This window comes from Bos mutus, chromosome 11 (assembly GCF_027580195.1).
Source record: "Bos mutus isolate GX-2022 chromosome 11, NWIPB_WYAK_1.1, whole genome shotgun sequence".
Classification (NCBI taxonomy): domain Eukaryota; kingdom Metazoa; phylum Chordata; class Mammalia; order Artiodactyla; family Bovidae; genus Bos; species Bos mutus.
Genome location: NC_091627.1, coordinates 79,023,773 through 79,044,367, shown reverse-complemented (window position 1 = coordinate 79,044,367; position 20,595 = coordinate 79,023,773).

Genomic DNA, 20,595 nt, shown 5'->3' with positions numbered 1-20,595 from the left:
AGCAATAAGTAATAGTGTTTCGAGGATTGTTTGCAATTTGTAGGGCCTCTGACATGAATCAGCTCCAGGCTCTGGCTCCCAGGAAGGATCTCAACTCAAAATTGCTCCAGGTTACATACAACACACTCCAGGGAGTTGCCATCTGCACAGCCTCAAGCTTCACACCAAACATCTGTGAGACGGATGGCTGACCCTTCGTACAAGCTGGTATTAGAGACAGAGATTGAAAGTCTGTTTGGTGTCCTAGGAGCCCTTGGCCAGCGCTGGGCATCAGATTCACTGATGGTTGTTTCTAAAAGGTGCAATCCCGGACCTCCCCCCTTCAGAGGTTCCTTTTATAGTCTGATCCAAGGCATCTGTATTCTGCAAAAGCAGCTCAGTGACTCCTATTTGTCCCCAGGGTCACTGTACATGGCTGAACAGTACACAATAGCCCATGGACCCTCTAGCTCTAACTGTTGGAGTCGACCCAGCAAGGCAGACAGCCTCCATCCAGAAACAAGCCGGGACAGGATGAAGAAGACTGTCAGGGTGACCCTTTGCTGGCAGCGGGAAGCCCTTGTCAATTCTGATCCTGAAGAGACTGGGTGGAAGAGTGTCAGGCCACACCCCCTAGAAACAGCTTTAAATTCTGACTCAAAACCTATCAGTCAGCAGGGTCCCACCCAGGAATGACTGGCCCAGAGGGTGTGGGCTTTTGAGCTCTTTAGAAGAAAACCAGAAAAGAATTTCTTGGTTTAAAGAAAAAAAAAAAACAAAACTACAAGCTTCAAAATATAATGTGCTAAAACTTAGGGGAAAAGGTCAAAAAACCCTGCTGCTTATTCCCAATAACCAGCCAAAACTCTCCAACAAAGCTGACTACTTTGGTGGTTAAAAGCACTTTGCAGGTGCCAGACTTCTGGGTCCACATCCCAGCACAGCCACTTACTACGTGGCCTTGCCCAGGTTTCTCTCTCTCTCTTTGAGCCTCAATTTTCCCCATAGGGTAGTTATAAAGATTAAGTAAGATAATATTTATAAAGTGCTGAGGATGGGGCCAGGTCCAGAGTGCTGTGTAAATGTTAATCACTTGTTATTACCAGGTGCGATGTTGTCACGACCAATGCCAATCATGCTTAGGCACGAAGACCCCCAAAATAAAGATCTGAGGAACCATTTCAGTGCTCCTGATGGCATCAGTAAGATGAAGACTCTCCCGTCTTCCAGACTTTTGGAGTGTAGGGTCTTGGTGAGAAATTGGGTTAGGAAGTATTTAGATGGACTGGTTGAGTCAATGTTGGTACATTCATATGATGGAATGTGATGTGACCATTCAAAGAATGCTGAGTGCATAGGAACGCTTATGGAAGACTTGTGTGATACAGTGCCAAGTGAAACACACAGGTAACAGAACAGAATGGCCCCATTTCTGCCTAAAAGTATATATAAGCAGCATGTATGAATCACACACCATAAACTCAGATACGTAAGAAGTATCACATGTCATTATTTAAATCAACTCAAATCTGACTTTAAGATTTACCCTGCTGGGCTGGCAGGAAATTCACTCTTGGCATCACTGGGGTTTCTTCTTTCCCTACCTGGAATCACACAAGAATCTAACATCCTAACATGGTACCCAGAAAGCTGAGCCTGGCATCTAGCCTCTCATCCCTTGACCTCCCCCTGCCATCATAACCAAGCCCAAAGGTATGTGGCTATTCATGAAATGGGGGCATGGGGAGTGCTCTTTAGCAAGGCTGGAGGCTCAGATGCCCTTAACCTGTCCCGTGGCAAGGTCATTTCCCTCAAGTGCCCTGTCCCTCTTCAAGTGCTGCCAGGATAGGTCGGGTTCCCTGAAACTTGGGGTTCACCAGTCTCCATCCTTGATGAGGACAGGGCACTGTCTTGGCCTTCTCCCCAGCCCCGAAGCACACCTGCCATAATATGGGGCTTCCGGGAGCTTGGGCTTTCCTGAGAGAAGGAGAGTGTCAACATTTGCTTCCTCCTCTCCTAGAGGCTCCCCAGGCTAGGAATGCATGGGCTTAGCATAGAGGGAAGGAGCCAGGGAGAACCCACACCAATTAGGAGCCCAGGACATTCCTTAACACATGCATATGTGTGTAGGGATAAGTCTGCATGTGAGAGCCCAAATGTAGTCTCTCTAGGAGAAGGGAAGTTGTGGGTGACTGGAATTTTCTCCTTTCAGTTCCTCTGTAATTTATATGATCAATATAAATCATTTGCATAAAAAATTAAAAAGTTTGATAATGCATTTGGTAAAGAAGCTAGAATTTGGTTAGAAGCCTGGATGACAATTTTTGAAATAGGGGAAACCTAAAAGCAAGGGCAATGGAACCAGCCTTGTGAGCAAAACGAATATCATCTGAGTGATTTTACGCCCAGTGCATGCTCTCAGCATTAAGTTCTTATCCACATGTAAATAACTCCATGTTGTAAGAGGCACACTCAGAACTCTCGGTGGACAAGTCAAGAGCTATTCCCTGGGGACTTCCTCGGTGGTCCAGTGGTTAAGACTCCATTCTTCCAATGCAGTTGGCATGGGTTCAATCCTGGGTTGGGGAGCTAAGATCCTGCATGCTGGAACATCCAAGAAAAAACAAAGTTACTCTTTGTTCCACCATCCCCTTCACAAGGAATCAGCTTTGCCAAGTGCTTGGACTGGACTATGCCTGCTAATGTCAAGCAGTGTGTTGTGTCTGCAAATTGTCCACGAGTCTCCTTCCCATTCCGTGCATCTCTCCCTGAGCTGTGCCTCCAGATGTGTGTTTATGTGCACCACCTTCCCTCCCCACAGCCGTCTCCGGCTCAAGAGAACACAAAAGAGGAGTAAGAGGGGCTGCGTGTCACTCACTGCTGCTCTGTGGATCTGGGGGACCTAGCTTATTTGTTTTGGTGAGCTGGCCAGCTGCGAGCTGTTTGGTTTGGGGCCATAGGATTAGGACTGTTTTCCTTTCTGAGTTTGGTGCAGTCAGGGGTGAGAAGGATCCCAGGTTGAGAACACCAAGGGCCTGGCCTTTCGGCGCTGGGTTCTCAGGGCTGCTGCTGGGAATTCTACCTCCTGCAATGAGGGTGAGGACACTGCCTTTCCAGGAGGGCAGCTCCTTGCACAGGACAGCTGGTGGTTCCCCATGTCTCAGGGGCCAGCTCCCCTAGCTCCTGGAAGAAAGCCCCCGTATGAGGGCATCTCGGTAAAATACAGAGGAAACAGGAGGGCCACAGCCCCTCTCTGGGCCACAGGGATTCCCCCTCTCAGACCTGTCAAAGGTCATTTCCCCCTCCCCCTTCCAGAAGATTCTCAGCCTCCCCAGGACGTGCAGTTTGTGGGGACGATCTTTAGACCCTCAAATCCCTTAGAGTGCCAGGACATAAATACTGTGTTACTACCCCTTCACTGGCCTTTGGGAATGACAATGCCTATGCTTTTAATTCTGGCTTAGAAAACAATGGCTAGGTTCTATTTAATGGTTCCCATGCCTGAGCTTTTTCCCCGAAATTGATTAGAAGTCCTTTTAGGGTAGACATCATTTTCCCACAGATTAAAGCATAGGGTGAAAAATGACAAGGCACCCAAAACACACTTGTTGATTGACTAACCTGGATAGGTAGATAGATAGGTGTACAGACAGACAGATGGATAGATGGATGGATGGCAGACATCCATCATGGAAATCTTCCAGTAACAGAAAGTTTTTCTGTGCATTTATCTGAGAAATATTTATTGTGAACGAACTATATGCCAGCCATTGTTTTAAGCCATTGAGTTTCATGAGTGAACAAAAATACAAAAAAAAAAAAAAAAATCTGTCTTCCTGAACTTATACTTTATCAGGAGTGTTTGTTGCTCAGTGATGTCCAACTCTTTGTGACCCCATGGACTGTAGCCTCCCAGGCTCCTTTGTCCACGGAATTCTCCAGGCAAGAATACTGGAGTTGGTAGCCATTCCCTTCTCCAGAGGATATTCCTGACCCAGGAATTAAACCCAGTTCAGTGGTCATGTATGGATGTGAGAGTTGGACTGTGAAGAAAGCTAAGCACTGAAGAATTGATGCTTTCGGACTGTGGTGCTGGAGAAGACTCTTGCAAGTCCCTTGGACTGCAAGGAGATCCAGCCAGTCCATCCTAAAGGAAACCAGTACTGAGTGTTCATTGGAAGGACTGATACTGAGGCTGAAACTCCAATATTTTGGCCACCTCATGCTAAGAGCTGACTCATTGGAAAAGACCCTAATGCTGGGAGGGATTGGGGGCAGGAGGAGAAGGGGATGACAGAGGATGAGATGGCTGGATGGCATCACCGACTTGATGGACATGAGTTTGGGTGAACTCTGGGGGTTGGTGATGGACAGGGAGGCCTGGTGTGCTGTGATTCATGGGGTCACAAAGAGTCGGACACGACTGAGCGACTGAACTGAACTGAACTCCTGCATTGCAGGCAGATTCTTTACCATCTGAGCCACCAGGGAAGCCCATTTTATCAGGAGTAGACCTATAAACAATAAACATTTAAAAACAAGTAATTTTATAGTCTATCAGAAAGTGATAACTACTATGGAAACAAGTAGCACAGAATAAGGAGTGTTGGGATTTGAGTAGAGACAGGTTGTAGTGTACATAAGAGTCAGAGTAGTTCTCATTGAGAGGATGACATCTGAGCATAAATTTGAGGGAATTGAAGAAGTGAATCATGTGGCTATTTGGGGAAGGAGCACTCCAGGAGCATGAACAGATAGGTTATAAAATGGAGCATCCTTGGTGTGTTTGAGGAACCGCCAAGAGGTAAGTAGGCTGGAGTGGAGTAAATAAAAAATAAAGGTAGCAGCAGTGAGTGCAGAGAGGGAGAGTTGAGATGGGTTGGCAGATCCTACAGAAAAATGGGGAACCACTGAAAAGTTTTGAGAAGAGGAAAGACATGATCTTATTTAAATTTTGAAAGACTCCTTCTAGTTGCTGTTTTGAGAATGGATTGCAAAGAAACATAGGGGGAAGCAATTTGGAGGCTATTGTGGTAATCCAGGTGAGAAATGATAGCAGCTCTAACCAGGGTGGCAGCCATGGAGGAGGCAAGCCTAAGCAACTGAAGGATGCAGTTGCTGTGAAGATGGAGGTGGCTGTGGGCAGAGCAGGTTTATGAGGCAGGAGTGGGCACAGGGCAGATGAGGAGAGCATGCTGAACTTATACCATCCAAGTAGACATCCAAATACATATCTGAAGGCTGGAGGTATACATTTCAATTTGGACATCAACAGTGATATATGATGTGCAAAGCCGTGAGATCAGGTGAGATTACCCAAAAATTAATGTAGATAGAGAAGAGAATTGAGGACTGAGCTCTGAGGTACATCAACCATAAAATATCAAGGGGATGAGGAGGAGCCAGCAAAGGAGACCCAGAAGGAGCAACTCATAAGACAGGAGGAAAACAAAAAGTGTGCTGTTCTGAAAATCAAGTGAAGAATACATAACAAGGACGAAAAGTGATCAACTTGTATCAAACGCAGCTGAGTGGTTAAGACCAAGGAAGTAGTCAAGACAGACCTGCTCACTGAACTCAGCAATATGAAGGTTGTCACTAGTAGTCTGTTGAATACTGAGGGAGGGGGGCAAAGGCTGATTGGAGGGTGTTTAGGAGGGAATGGGAGGAGTCCACACATTTAAGTCAGTGGACCTTCAGCAAGTTTGCCAGGAGCACACAATGGGGAAAGGTTAATCTCTTCAATAACCGGATATCCACATGCAGAAAAATAAAATTGCATCATTTCATACCATATACAAAATTAACTCAAGATGGATTGAGTGTAAGAAACAAAACTATAACACTACTAGAAGGAAACATGGCGGGGGGAGCTTCTTGACATTGATCTTGGTAATACTTTTTATGGTTATGACACCAAAATAATAAACAACAAAGGCAAAAATAAAGCGGAACTACATCCAACTAAGCTTCTGTACAGAATGAAAAGGAGACCTATGGAATAGAAGGAAATATCTGTAAACCATGTATCTGATAAGGAGTTAAGATCTAAAATATATAAGGAACTCCACAACTCAGTATTTTTTTAAATGATTTAAAAATGGGCAAAGGACCTGAATGGGCATTTTTCAAAAGAAGATATACAGAAGACCAACAGGTACATGGAAAGATATCAAACATCACTAATCATTAGGGAAATGCAAACCAAAACCACAATGAGAGATCACCTCAAACCTGTTAGAACAGCCATTATCAAAAAGACAAAATGTAAGTGTTGGTAAGGATGTGGGAAAAAGGGAAAGCTTGTCCACTGTTGGTGGGAATGCAAATTGGAACAGCTAATATGGAAAACAGTATTAAAGTTCCTCAAAAAATTAAAATTAGAACTACCGTATGATCCAGCAACCCCACTTCTGGGTATATATCCAAAGGAAATGAAATCAGTATCTCAAAGAGATATCTGTACTCACATGCTTATGACAGCCTCATCCATAATAGTCAAGATATGGAAACAAACCAAGTGTCCATCAGAGGATGAACGGATAAAGAAGATGTAATCTATATATATATTGCAATGGAATATTATTCAGTCTTACAAAAATGAAAGAAACCCCCCCTTTTGTGACAGCATGGAGAACATTATGCTAAGTGAAATAAGCCAGACACAGAAAGACAAATACTACATGATCTCATTTATACGTGGAATTTAAAATGGTCAAACTCATATAGACAAAAAGTAGAATGGTGGTTGCCAGGAGCAAGGAGGATGGGAGGGGGAGATGAGATGTTGGTCAAAGGGAACAAAATTTCATGAATGAGTTGTGTTGTATGCAGCACGGTGATGATAATTAACAGTGTCGCATTGTATACTTGAAAGTTACTGAGAGGATAGATCTTAAAGTTAAATCTGAAATTAAGTCTTCTCAATTACATACACACACACAATGGTAACTATTTAGAGATGATGGATGAGTTATTGAGCTTGATTGTGGTGATCTTTTCACTATATATCAAAACATCAAATGTATCAAAATAATGTATCAAATATACCAAAACATCAAGTTGTATGCCTTAAATATATATAATTTTTATATGTCCCTGATATCTCAAAAAAGTTGTTTTCAAGAGAGATAATGGGAGAAAACTAATTGGAGACAGTGAGTGCAGAGAACCTTCTGGAGCATTCTGCTACAAATGGGGAGCAAATAGTTGCAGAAGTGGGTTCAGAAGAAGGATTTTATAAAACGGGAGAAATAATCACAGGCCTGCATGCTGATGGAAATGATTCAGGAGAACATGCACAACTGAAGATGGAGGAGAGAAGTAGGCAACGTGTCTGGAGCAATATCCTTGGTAGGTGAGCAGGGTCCAGAGGGATGAATGGAAAGTTCAAGTTACAGCCAAGGAAACAGAGGATATGAGGGAAGATGGAGGCAGGCAGGGAGATGTGGCAGTAGAGTCCATAGACCTTCTCTTCTGTGAATTCGACTTTGTCATAAACAGAGAAACAAAGCTCCATTTTGGGGGTAGGGGGAAAGCATTAATGATCTGGAGAAGGAAGTGACAATGTAGAGCTGTCATCCAGGGTAATGGGGGAGTGAGTGGACTAGGAGAGCAGAGAAGGATGGCCTGGCAGCAGCTGAAGGCCGCCCTGAAAACTGTGGGCATAAATTGAAAGTGCCACAAGTCAACACGGATGTGCTTTTCCCCTTAAACCAGCATGGAGTAAATGGAGAGTTGGAGTCAACCTTGGTTGTGGTTTTGCCAAGACAGTACAATCAAATAAGAGGGACAAGGGAGTGATTATGATTGACCATAGAATTTAAGTTGTAATCTAGAAAGAAGGGTTTCCATTTTAGTAAATGGGAACATGTGAGGTCTTTCACTTTGCCAAAAGTGAGCTGTGGATGGAAAAAGTCTAAGACTCAGTGCCCTGGAGTCATCATTAACTCAGGGACTCCCCGAGGATTTAATGGAGATGACCTTCTCCCGAACTGGCCCTCATGGTTGTCTTGCCAAGAGGTGTGACATAGCACAGGGGTTGGCTGTTGGAACAGGGAGGCGAGGCGTTGTCATATTTGTACTAAACTTATTCTAAGGCTGCCCGTGGAGCACCCCTTTCATCCCAAGACAGAGCCCTCCCTGGACCATCACCAGAATGAGTCCAGCAGTCACCTCTGACCTCACCCAGGTCTCTCAGCTTCTCCAACTGGGCCAAAGTACCCCTACCAGGCATCTGCCTCTCCCTGTCCTCCTTCCTCCCCTCTTGCAGCTGACTTATTCTTGCCCCATTTGTTAGTCCCAGGATAGCAGCTCTACCTCAGCTCACGTCCTCTGAATCTTCAGGGATTTCTGAATTTCTGCTCTGGGCTTATGTGACTAAGTCCTTGGCTGTTCTGCCCGCCATTCCTCCCCGCTGAACTGACCCCATCAGACATGCAGACTGGACCTCTGCACACTCACCTCGTCAGCCAGATTCATTTTTATGTGCTCAGCCCAAATGTTTTTTGGCTTAGCTTCACCCACCCATATTTCCAGAATTATGATGACAATAATAAAATAATAGTAGTAACAACTGCACGGTAACTACTGGGAAGATAAGAACCTGATCTACTTTGTTCACTGCTGTGTTCATGTTCTCAGAATTCAGACAGAGCCTTACAACAGTAGGTACTCAGTAAATATCTGAGGAATAAAAGAATCAATGAGTAGCATCTGCCAAGCACACATCAAGCCCCAGGGATGGCACAATATCTTTTTCACATGTGACCTAATTTTAATCCTCTCAACAACCTCCTTCAATGCAGCAGATGGTACTGTACTAATTTTATTAAGGAGGAAAATTAAGATTTAGCTAAGGAGCCACAAAGCTAAAAAATGGCAGAAACAGAATTAGGACCCAGTTCTGAATGTGAAGTCAAGTGGGCCTTAGAAAGCATCACTATGAACAAAGCTAGTGGGGGTGATGGAATTCCAGTTGAGCTATTCCAAATCCTGAAAGATGATGCTGTGAAAGTGCTACACTCAATATGCCAGCAAATTTAAAAAACTCAGCAGTGGCCACAGGACTGGAAAAGGTCAGTTTTCATTCCAATCCCAAAGAAAGGCAATGCCAAAGAATGCTCAAACTACTGCACAATTGCACTCCTCTCACACGCTAGTAAGGTAATGCTCAAAATTCTCCAAGCCAGGCTTCAGCAATACGAGAACCGTGAACTTCCTGATGTTCAAGCTGGTTTTAGAAAAGGCAGAGGAACCAGAGATCAAATTGCCAACATCCGCTGGATCATGGAAAAAGCAAGAGAGTTCCAGAAAAACATCTATTTCTGCTTGATTGACTATGCCAAAGCCTTTGACTGTGTGCATCACAATAAACTGTGGAAAATTCTGAAAGAGATGGGAATACCAGAACACCTGATCTGCCTCTTGAGAAATTTGTATGCAGGTCAGGAAGCAACAGTTAGAACTGGACATGGAACAACAGACTGGTTCCAAATAGGAAAAGGAGTTCGTCAAGGCTGTATATTGTCACCCTGTTTATTTAACGTCTACGCAGAGTACATCACGAGAAACGCTGGACTGGAAGAAACACAAGCTGGAATCAAGATTGCCGGGAGAAATATCAATAACCTCAGATATGCAGATGACACCACCCTTATGGCAGAAAGTGAAGAGGAACTCAAAAGCCTCTTGATGAAAGTGAAAGACGAGAGAGAAAAAGCTGGTTTAAAGCTCAACATTCAGAAAAGGAAGATCATGGCATCTGGTCCCATCACTTCATGGGAAATAGATGGGGAAACAGTGGAAACAGTGTCAGACTTTATTTTTCTGGGCTCCAAAATCACTGCCAATGGTGACTGCAGTCATGAAATTAAAAGCAGCTTACTCCTTGGAAGGAAAGTTATAACCAACCTAGATAGCATATTCAAAAGCAGAGACATTACTTTCCCAACAAAGGTCTGTCTAGTCAAGGCTATGGTTTTTCCAGTGGTCGTGTATGGATGTGAGAGTTGGACTGTGAAGAAGGCTGAGCGCCAAAGAATTGATGCTTTTGAACTGTGGTGTTGGAGAAGACTCTTGAGAGTCCCTTGGACTGCAAGGAGATCTAACCAGTCCATTCTGAAGGAGATCAGCCCTGGGATTTCTCTGGAAGGAATGATGCTAAAGCTGAAACTCCAGTACTTTGGCCACCTCATGTGAAGAGTTGACTCATTGGAAAAGACTCTGATGCTGGGAGGGATTGGGGGCAGGAGGAGAAGGGGACAACAGAGGATGACATGGCTGGATGGCATCACTGACTCGATGGATGTGAGTCTCAGTGAACTCCGGGAGTTGGTGATGGACAGTGGGGCCTGGCGTGCTGCGATTCATGGGGTCACAAAGAGTTGGACATGACTGAGCGACTGATCTGATCTGATCTGATCTGTCAATTTTTTGCCCACTGTATTATATGGATCCAGCCTGATGAGTCCTCAAGTCACCCTGGTCTTTCCCACCCTTCCCCTAGAAAGACAGAGCCAGAGGTTGCAACTGACAGCACCCAGGCCAGAGCCCTCACCAGTCAAACCACATTCTATGATTTGTGGTATAAGAATGGTAAACCCTCGGCTGCCAGAAGTGTCCTTGGTTCCCCACTCTTGGATTTGGGATGCCAGGCTCCAATGATGGCCCAGCACCCTCAGGAAGTTCTGCACAGGGGTACCAGGTGATCTTCCCGAGTTCTGGCCAAGGACCCTAGAAATTCCTCCCATGGGGCCCACTCTTAGTCCCTCCCTCCACATCCAGCCCCATTGTGCATTCCAGGCTGGTATCTTAGATAAGAGGTGGGACTTCAGTTATTTGGCAATCCAGATGCCTGAAACATATGCAAAGGCTATAAACTGTCCCCATACATCCTTTCTTTATTTTTTTATAAGAGAACTTCTAAATTTTAGATGGGTATACAGCTTCCAGTTTTTTATGACCATATAACTAAATTCTACTCAATAGGATAACACTAGAATTAGTAAGTACTTTCACTCAGTCAGTGACTCTCAACCAGAAGTGATTTTTGCCTCCTCTCCCCAGACATTTCTGGTTGTCACAAATGACGGGTGCTGCTGGTATCTAGTGGGTAGCGGACAGGGATGGTGCTAAACATCCCACAATGCACAAAACAGTCCCCTACAAAAAAGGAATTATCTGGCCCAATATGTCAACAGTGTCAAGGCTGAGAAATTGTACTCTAGATCATGCCCTTAAAAGGAATGTGCATGCCCTTCTCGAGTGTTCTCCTCTCTTCCTCCAGGTTATGAGTTAAGGAAAAATTGAGCCATGTCCTTGGACCTAGAAACAGAAGCCAGATGTTTGGAGATGGAGAGCCACCATAGCAGCCCTGGACTTCCTATCTCCATTATTACCAAGAGAAAGAAATAGTCTCTTTTGCTTAAGTCTTTTATTATAGCAGCTTAGCCCATACCCTAACTGAAACAATAAATTTTAAAAGGACAGTGACCTGGGTCCCCCGAAACGACTCCCACAGTCATCAGCGTCCCGACTATGTCCTTTGCCCTATACTCCCAGACCACTCTCTGTTGCTGTCTGAGATGGTTTCCTCATCCCAGGATAAGTAGGATTTCAATTTAGTATAATTTCGTGTTACTCCTTTTCTCCCATATTCATTTTCTCTCTCCCTCTCTGTCTCTTTCTCACCCTTCCTTGCTGCACCTGTTGTTGCTGTTCAGTCGCTCAGTCACGTCTGACTCTTTGTGACCCCATGGACTGCAGCATGCCAGGCTTCCCCATCCTTCACTATCTCCTGGAATTTGCTCAAACTCATGTCCATCAAATCGATGATGCCATCCAGCCATCTCATCCTGTGCTGCACCCGTCTCCTCATGCCTTCAGTCTTTCTCAGCATGCCTCCCTAAACACATCTGTGGGCTTCCCTGGTGGCTCAGACGGTAAAGAATTTGCCTTCAGTGCAGATCTGAATCAGGAAGATCTCCTGGAGGAAAGCATGGCAACCCACTCCAGTATTCTTGCCTACAGTATCTCATGGACGGAGGAGCCTGGTGGCCTATGATCCATAGGGTTGCAAAGAGCTGGACATGATTGAAGTGACTTAGCATGCACATAGACAAACATGACTATGTCCTAATCTCCAGAACTGTGAATGTTATGTTTCAAGGCACAGGGGAATTAAGGTTGCCAATCAACTATTATCACAATGGTCCCTATCAGTAAAAGGGGGAGGCAAAGAGGCAAAGATGCAGCGATGCAGTGTGGGAAGGACTCCACAGCCCGATGCTGACTTTGAAAATGAAGTGGGGGCCACAAGCAATGGAATATAGCAGCCTCTAGAAGCTGGACTAGGCAAGGAAATGGATTCTCCCCTAGAACCTCCAGAAGGAGCACAGCCCTATTTGATTTTAGCCCAGAGGCCCATTTAGAATATCTGACCCCTAGAACTGCAAGACAGTATGTATGGTGTTTTAAGTGTGTGATAATTTACTAGCAGCCACTGGAAATAAATATTCACCTGTCTTCCTTTCTCCTCTTTCCCCTCTTTCTCCCTTTCCAGCCTTATTTATCCTCTATAAGAGTCTGAGCAAGTGTGGCACATAGACCAAAGTCCAAGGTGGTCAACTTCTGGGGCTTCCTGGAAAGCTCTTAACTGTAAGCTAGAATGAACACCTGGGAGTAGAGTCTGGTCATGCCAACCTGGAGCATGGGCTGGGTCCAGCCACTCGTGGTTTCAGGACTAATTCCCTTTATGATTTGCTTTCAGAAACATATACTTCATCTGCCCCCAAGATCCTGCAGTAAGTAGCCCAGTCCTGCCCTTTATGAAATCCAGGTTATCATCGGATTATCTGCAATTCCAAAGGTGCCTCTGCCCAAAGCCGAAGGGACCACTAGGTGATAGACTGACTGGAGGTGGAATTAGCCAACCCTCTAATTCCAAAGTGTTTAGCTTTGGAGCACAAAAAGTTAAACACCTTCTTGCAACACATTGTAAACATGTCAGTGTGTTTAACATGTTAACCGTCCTCTGTTCTCCTGCCCACGTGTTTAGAAAAGAAACAGGTTATGATGTTTAACTAGTGAATGGATGTATGTGCTCATAGCAGCTAACACTTTTTAAACACTTGTGGATGCTTAAAATTATGATGTGTTTAAGATTTGAACACGTTTGCTTTTCTACACTCTTAATCCAATGAGTGTTGGCTGCATTTTTTTTTCCCCCGAACAGCAAGGGTTTGTCCACCTTGCAAAAGCCACTCTGCAATAAGTTCCTAGAGCTGCAAATTGCATTGTTGTTGGTGTTTTTGTTTGAGCAAGTTTTGTGGGGTTTGTTTTTTTAACATTTTCTTTCATATGTGGATCCCTCACTTGTTATTGTTGTTTAGTGTCTGACTCTTTGCGACCCCGTGGACTGTAGCCCGCCAGGCTCCTCTGTCCATGGGATTATTCCAGCCAAGAATACTGGAGCAGGTTGCCATTTCCTCCTCCAGGGGATCTTCCCAACCCAGGGATCGAACTCATACCTCCTGCTTGGCAGATGGATTCTTTACCACTATGCCACCTGGGAAGCAGTAGTCATTCATTGCAGCATGTCTGGAGTCCTATTATCTTAGAGAATCTAAAGGGTTTTAGTGGAATCAACTCGAAAGCTTTACCAATTTCACTATAATTTTAGAAAAGAAAAACCAAAGAGGCTCCTGATTCTGCCCTAGCCGCAAAGGAGTGTGTGGAATACCTGGGGTTAAGCCAGAACTCCAAGTGGCCACCTGGGGCTCCGTCTACTTGTCTTCTCCACTAGCCTGCTCAAACCAGTAGCTGGAAAAGGCATTAAATCCTCCCACTCCTTTCCAAGCATGGACTCACAGTGCGTAATCATGAGAGGGTTGTTTGGGGATGGTTGTGGGTCTGCTTTCCTGTTTCACTGTGACCTCTCTACCTAAGGCCTCCATTCTCTCTTGCCTGATGTCTCTGGTGATCTCTCCACTAATCCTCACCCACTTGTGTCCACTTGTTCCTCTGTACCCGACTCCCACCACAGTCCCTGTGGACATGGCCCTTGCGACCCCCTGCCCTGACCAGCCTTGTTTCTTGCCCGTGTCTCCCTCCTTTGCTATGCTTTGCTGGTCTTTTTGTCCTCGCTACTTTCTGCCCCAGGGTATTTAAATATTCCCTCCTCTCTGATGAAAGTCATTCTTTTCAAGGTCCTCTTCAACTAGATAACTGTTTTAAACAGCAGTGTCTCAGGAAAGGGTCTTCCCAACTATTCACACCCTCTCGAGTTGAGGCAGACCCCCTGCGCATGCCATCCCAGCCATCTGCCCCTTTAGCACCTTGTCATTGTTCAGTAGCTCAGTCATGTCCAACTCTTTGCGACCCCAAGGACTGCAGCACACCAGGCTTCCCTGTCCTTCACTGTCTCCCAGAATTTGCCCAGACTCATGTCCACTGAGTCAATGATGCCATCCAACCATCTCATCCTCTGTCACTCACTTCTCCCCTCGATCTTTCCTAGCATCAGGGTCTTTTCCAGTGAGTTGGCTCTTTGAATCAGATGGCCAAAATACTGGAGCTTCAGTCCTTGCAATGAATATTCAGGGTTGATTTCCTTTAGAATTTACTGGTTTGATCTCCTTGCTGTCCAAGGGACTCTCACGAATCTTCTCCAGCACCAGAAATTGAAAGCATCAAGTCTTCAGTGCTCAGCCTTTTTTATGGTCCAACTCTCACATTCATACATGACTCCTGTTAAAACTATAGCTTTGACCATATGGGACCTTTGTCGGCAACATGATATCTCTGCTTTTTAGCTACCACATATTTAGGTTTGCTGTCCCCCATGGGACTAAGCCTCCCATGAGGGCGGGGTCTACTGCTGTCTTTTCATCAGTGTATCCCCAGCCCCCAAGGCCAGACATTAAGTCAGCACCTAATGAATATTTGTCAAATGGCCAAAGGGACTTCTGGCTCTTCAGCCAATCTTGGGGTCAAGGAAAGAAAGACTGCATTGTGAGTTGGGGGCTGTGAGCATAGCTTCTGACTTGGTGCAAGCTGTTTAATTTTTCTGATTCTCAGCCTGTCTACACGCTGGATGGGGAACCAGCTCAATTCAGCAAGTGTTTTTGGAAATGGTGCAATATTTAAGGACCCTGATGGGCTTTCTCAGTGCCTGCAGAGATGAAAACCACAAGGGGCTTGCCTTCCTTGTCCTCAAAAAGGTGGTAGTTTAGCGTGCAAGATAAAACTTCTACATAAATAACCACTATAAAAGGCAAACTTGATAAAGCTTCCAGATAATTTGAAAGGACTAGTGAAAGCATAGAAGAACCCACTTGTAAATGACAGACTAAGAAGGTCTTGTGGAGGAAAGGACATTTAGGAACAGGTAGGGCTAGAACAGGTAGGGCTTCAAGAGACCAAAAGGCGGGGAAAATAAGAGGGAGTCTTCTCATCAGTTCAATGACATTAAAGGCCCAGAGATGGAGAAGACTGGGACATGCTTGAGAAATGTGTGGGATCTAGCTTAGCTGCCAGGTAAGACACAGAGGAGGAGATGACACTAGAGAGGCAGATCAGAGTCAGGTATGGCTGAGTCATACATAGCAGAGTCAGATCATTTCAGATCAGAGATCATGAAATGCCACTCAGGAGTTTGGAGCAAGTTCATAAGGCACAGGGAATGCTGCAGGGCTGTGAGCAAGGGAGAGAGCAGTGAGCGGTACACTTAGGGTAGTTACTCCAGCTGCAAGGTTTGGGCTGAGATGATCACTTGGGAGGTAGCTGCGGTTATTCAGGAGAGAAAGGAGAAGGCAGATGGTGGTGAGAAAGGCAGTGAGAGGAAACAGCTGAAATCAGAGACCAAAGATAGAAGCAGAGAGATTTAGGAGCTGATTACACAAATATGAAGTCAAGGGAGAAAGTGAAGCCCAACGAGGATGCCTAGGATGTTCAAGCTGGGACCATCAGGAACACAACGCTGCAATGAACAAGAACAGAACACAGGAGTAAGAGAGGTGGGTGGAGGTCAGACAGCATGTTTCAGAAATGTTCACTGTGAGTCAGTGATGAAGCTGCCTAGTAAAACACTACAGGCATGAGAAATGCAGGGCTTGATACTGGAATGTAGATTAGTATTTTTCTGGCCTGGCTACAGGACCACTGGGAAAATCAAAGGAGATGGTGGGACAGGAGGCATTTGGGAGCATACAAGTCACTCTGGATGTGTAAGACATGATGGCTTTTATGTTTGGTATGAAATACATCTCTAAATATCTCAGAAGTAAAGTTGAGGAAGCTATGTCTGGTCTCACTCCCTGGAGACTCGAAACCTAAAATTATTCCCAAAGTGTTAAAATCAACCCATAAAGCCGCAGCCTGGAGGTCCATGAAAAAGACACAATTGGCTCAGGGCCAGCAGGTAGCGAGAAAAGGGCTGAGTTATCCCTGGGGACACAGGAAGGGAGAGAGTGAGGCATCATTGGCCTTCCCCACCCAGATATCATCTAGGGATGCAGAGGTGGGAGCATTTCCATCTTCTTGGAAAATCTATCCCTGGCAGCACATGGTTATCTGACCTAAGTACTCAGTCAATCGATCAATATTACTGATGCCTGGATTCTGTCACTGGTACAGCCCATTAATAATTCCCCAGGAAATAAAAATAGAATCTGGGTAATAAAATAAAGTCTGGCCTTTTTTCACCCTTTTCCTTTGTGCTTAGTCTAGTTTCACTTGTTCACAAGGTGCTGTGGCAGAGGCCTTGTCCCTGGCACCTCAGAATGGAGCTCTTGGCAAGAAAGGGCTGCGTCCGACACCTCAGCTTGGGGACTGTGTGCAGAAGCTGTGCTGCTGCTGCTGCTAAGTCACTTTAGTCATGTCTGACTCTGTGCAACTCCAGAGACGGCAGCCCACCAGGCTTCCCCGTCCCTGGGATTCTCCAGGAAAGAACACTGGAGTGGGTTGCCATTTCCTTCTCCAATGCAGGAAAGTGAAAAGTGAAAGTGAAGTCACTCAGTCGTGTCCGACTCCTAGCGACCCCATGGACTGCAGCCTACCAGGCTCCTCTGTCCATGGGATTTGCCAGGCAAGAGTACTGGAGTGGGGTGCGATTGCCTTCTCCGAGAAGCTGTGCACAACACTCAATTCAAGAAGGTAGCAGTATGCCGTGTACAGATGCTGTGCCTGGCACTGGAGCTGGAGCATGAGCAGCACAGCTCTGCCACCTGTAAGAGCTCCATCAGCTCCCCTCCCAGCTGCCTAGTCCACAGCCTTTTATTTAGAAAAGCTATGAAAGTGCTGCACTCAATATGCCAGCAAATTTGGAAAACTCAGCAGTGGCCACAGGACTGGAAAAGGTCAGTTTTCATTCCAATCCCAAAGAAAGGCAATGCCAAAGAATGCTCAAACTATCGCACAATTGCACTCATCTCACACACTAGCAAAGTAATGCTCAAAATTCTCCAAGCCAGGCTTCAGCAATGCGTGAACCATGAAATTCCAGAGGTCAAGCTGGTTTTATAAAAGGCAGAGGAATCAGAGATAAATTGCCAACATCTGCTGGATCATCGAAAAAGCAAGAGAATTCCAGAAAAACATCTATTTCTGCTTGATTGACTATGCCAAAGCCTTTGACTGTGTGGATCATAATAAACTGTGGAAAATTCTGAAAGAGATGGGAATACCAGACCACCTGACCTGCCTCCTGAGAAATCTGTATGCAGGTCAGGAAGCAACAGTTAGAACTGGACATGGAACAACAGACTGGTTCCAAACAGGAAAAGGAGTACATCAAGGCTGTATATTGTCACCCTACTTATTTAATTTATATGCAGAGTACATCATGAGAAATGCTGGGCTGGAAGAAGCACAAGCTGGAATCAAGATTGCCAGGAGAAATATCAATAACCTCAGATATGCAGACGACACCACCCTTATGGCAGAAAGTGAAGAAGAACCAAAGAGCCTCTTGATGAAAGTGAAAGTGGAGAGTGAAAAAGTTGGCTTCAAGCTCAACATTCAGAAAACTAAGATCATGGCATCCGGTCCCATCACTTCATGGCAAATAGACGGGGAAGCAGTGGAAACAGTGTCAGACTTTATTTTTCTGGGCTCCAAAATCACTGCAGATGGTGACTGCAGCCATGAAATTAAAAGACACTTACTCCTTGGAAGGAAAGTTATGACCAACCTAGATAGCATATTCAAAAGCAGAGACATTACTTTGCCAACAAAGGCCCATCTGGTCAAAATTATGGTCTTTCTAGGAGTCATGTATGGATGTGAGAGTTGGACTATAAAGAATGCTGAATGCTGAAGAATTGATCTTTTGAACTGTGGTGTTGGAGAAGACTCTTGAGAGTCCCTTGGACTGCAAGAATATCCAACTAGTCCATCCTAAAGGAGATCAGTCCTGACTGTTCATTGGAAGGACTGATGCTGAAGCTGAAACTCCAGTACTTTGGCCACCTGATGTGAAGAGCTGACTCATTTGAAAAGACCCTGATGCTGGGAAAGACTGAAGGCTGGAGGAGAAGGGGACGACAGAGGATGAGATGGTTGGATGGCATCACCGACTCAATGGACATGAGCTTGAGTGAACTCTACGAGATGGTGAAGGAGAGGGAGGCCTGGTGTGCTGCAGTCCATGGGATCTTAAAGAGTCGGACATGACTGAGCCAGTGAACAACAACCACAGCCTATGGGGAAAGCCTGTGTTGCAGAGCATTAGCTCGTAACTCTCCGTTCTCTGATTCAAGAATAAAGCTTACCTTTGCTTCTGAACCAAGCTTTGTCTCATTCTATTGGTTCCAACGATACCAGGCAGGAGGATCCTTCTTCGGGTCCTACTGGAAAGGGCTGGTTACAGTTCTATTCCCAGAGATTCAGATTTAATTGACCTGGGGTATGGCCTGGATATTGAGTGTTTTTTTAAGTTTTCTAAATAACTCCAATGTGTAGCAAAGTTTGAAATATATTGTTTAGTGCCTTAAGTGATCTCATATTGTACAATCTTCTCATTTCAACCTGGCATCTCCTGTGACTTGTCAACAGGGAAAGAATATGTGAGCTAGAAGACCTAGACAGCTTAAACCTCACACCCATCAGAAGGGCTATTATCAAAAAGACAACAAATAGGAAGTATTGGTGAAGATGCAGAGAAAAGGGAAATTTTGTACATTATTGATGGGACTGCAAATTGGTGCAGCCACTATGAAGATTCCTCAAAAAATTAAAAATAGAACTACCACGCAATCCAATAATTCTACTCCTCAATATTTATCTAAAGAAAATGAAAACACTAATTTGAAAAGAAATATGCACCCCTATGCTCATTGCATCATTATTCACAAGAGCTAAGATATGGAAGCAACACTGATAGATAAATGGATAAAGAAGATGTGGTATATATATATTCAGATCAGATCAGATCAGTCGCTCAGTTGTGTCCGACTCTTTGCGACCCCATGAATCGCAGCATGCCAGGCTTCCCTGTCCATCACCAACTCCTGGAGTTCACTGAGACTCACGTCCATCGAGTCAGTGATGCCATCCAGCCATCTCATCCTCTGTCGTCCCCTTCTCCTCCTGCCCCCATCCCTTCCAGCATCAGAGTCTTTTCCAATGAGTCAACTCTTCACATGAGGTGGCCAAAGTACTGGAGTTTCAGCTTTAGCATCATTCCTTTCAGAGAAATCCCAGGGCTGATCTCCTTCAGAATAGACTGGTTAGATCTCCTTGCAGTCCAAGGGACTCTCAAGAGTCTTCTCCAACACCACAGTTCAAAAGCATCAATTCTTCGGTGCTCAGCCTTCTTCACAGTCCAACTCTCACATCCATACATGACCACAGGAAAAACCATAGCCTTGACTAGACGAACCTTTGTTGGTAAAGTAATGTCTCTGCTTTTGAATATGCTATCTAGGTTGGTCATAACTTTCCTTCCAAGGAGTAAGCGTCTTTTAATTTCATGGCTGCAGTCACCATCTGCAGTGATTTTGGAGCCCAGAAAAATAAAGTCTGACACTGTTTCCACTATTTCCCCATCTATTTGCCATGAAGTGATGGGACCAGATGCCATGATCTTCCTTTTCTGAATGTTGAGCTTGAAGCCAACTTTTTCACTCTCCACTTTCACTTTTATCAAGAGGCTTTTGAGTTCCTCTTCACTTTCTGCCATAAGGGTGCTGTCATCTGCATATCTGAGGTTATTGATATTTCTCCTGGCAATCTTCATTCCAGCTTGTGTTTCTTCCAGTCCAGTGTTCCTCATGATGTACTCTGCATGTAAGTTAAATAAACAAGGTGACAATATACAGCCTTGACGAACTCCTTTTCCTATTTGGAACCAGTCTGTTGTCCCATGTCCAGTTCTAACTGTTGCTTCCTGACCTGCATACTATTTTCTCAAGAGGCAGGTCAGGTGTTATTTCTTGGCCATAAAAAAAGGATGAAATGTTGCCGTTTGTGACAACATAGATGGACCTAGAGGGTCTTACGCTAAGTAAAGTAAGTCAGGCAGAGAGAGAAAAATGTATAGTTCTACTTACATGTGGAACCTAAAAAGCAAATGAACAAACATAAAACAGAGTCATAGATACAGAGAACAAACAGGTG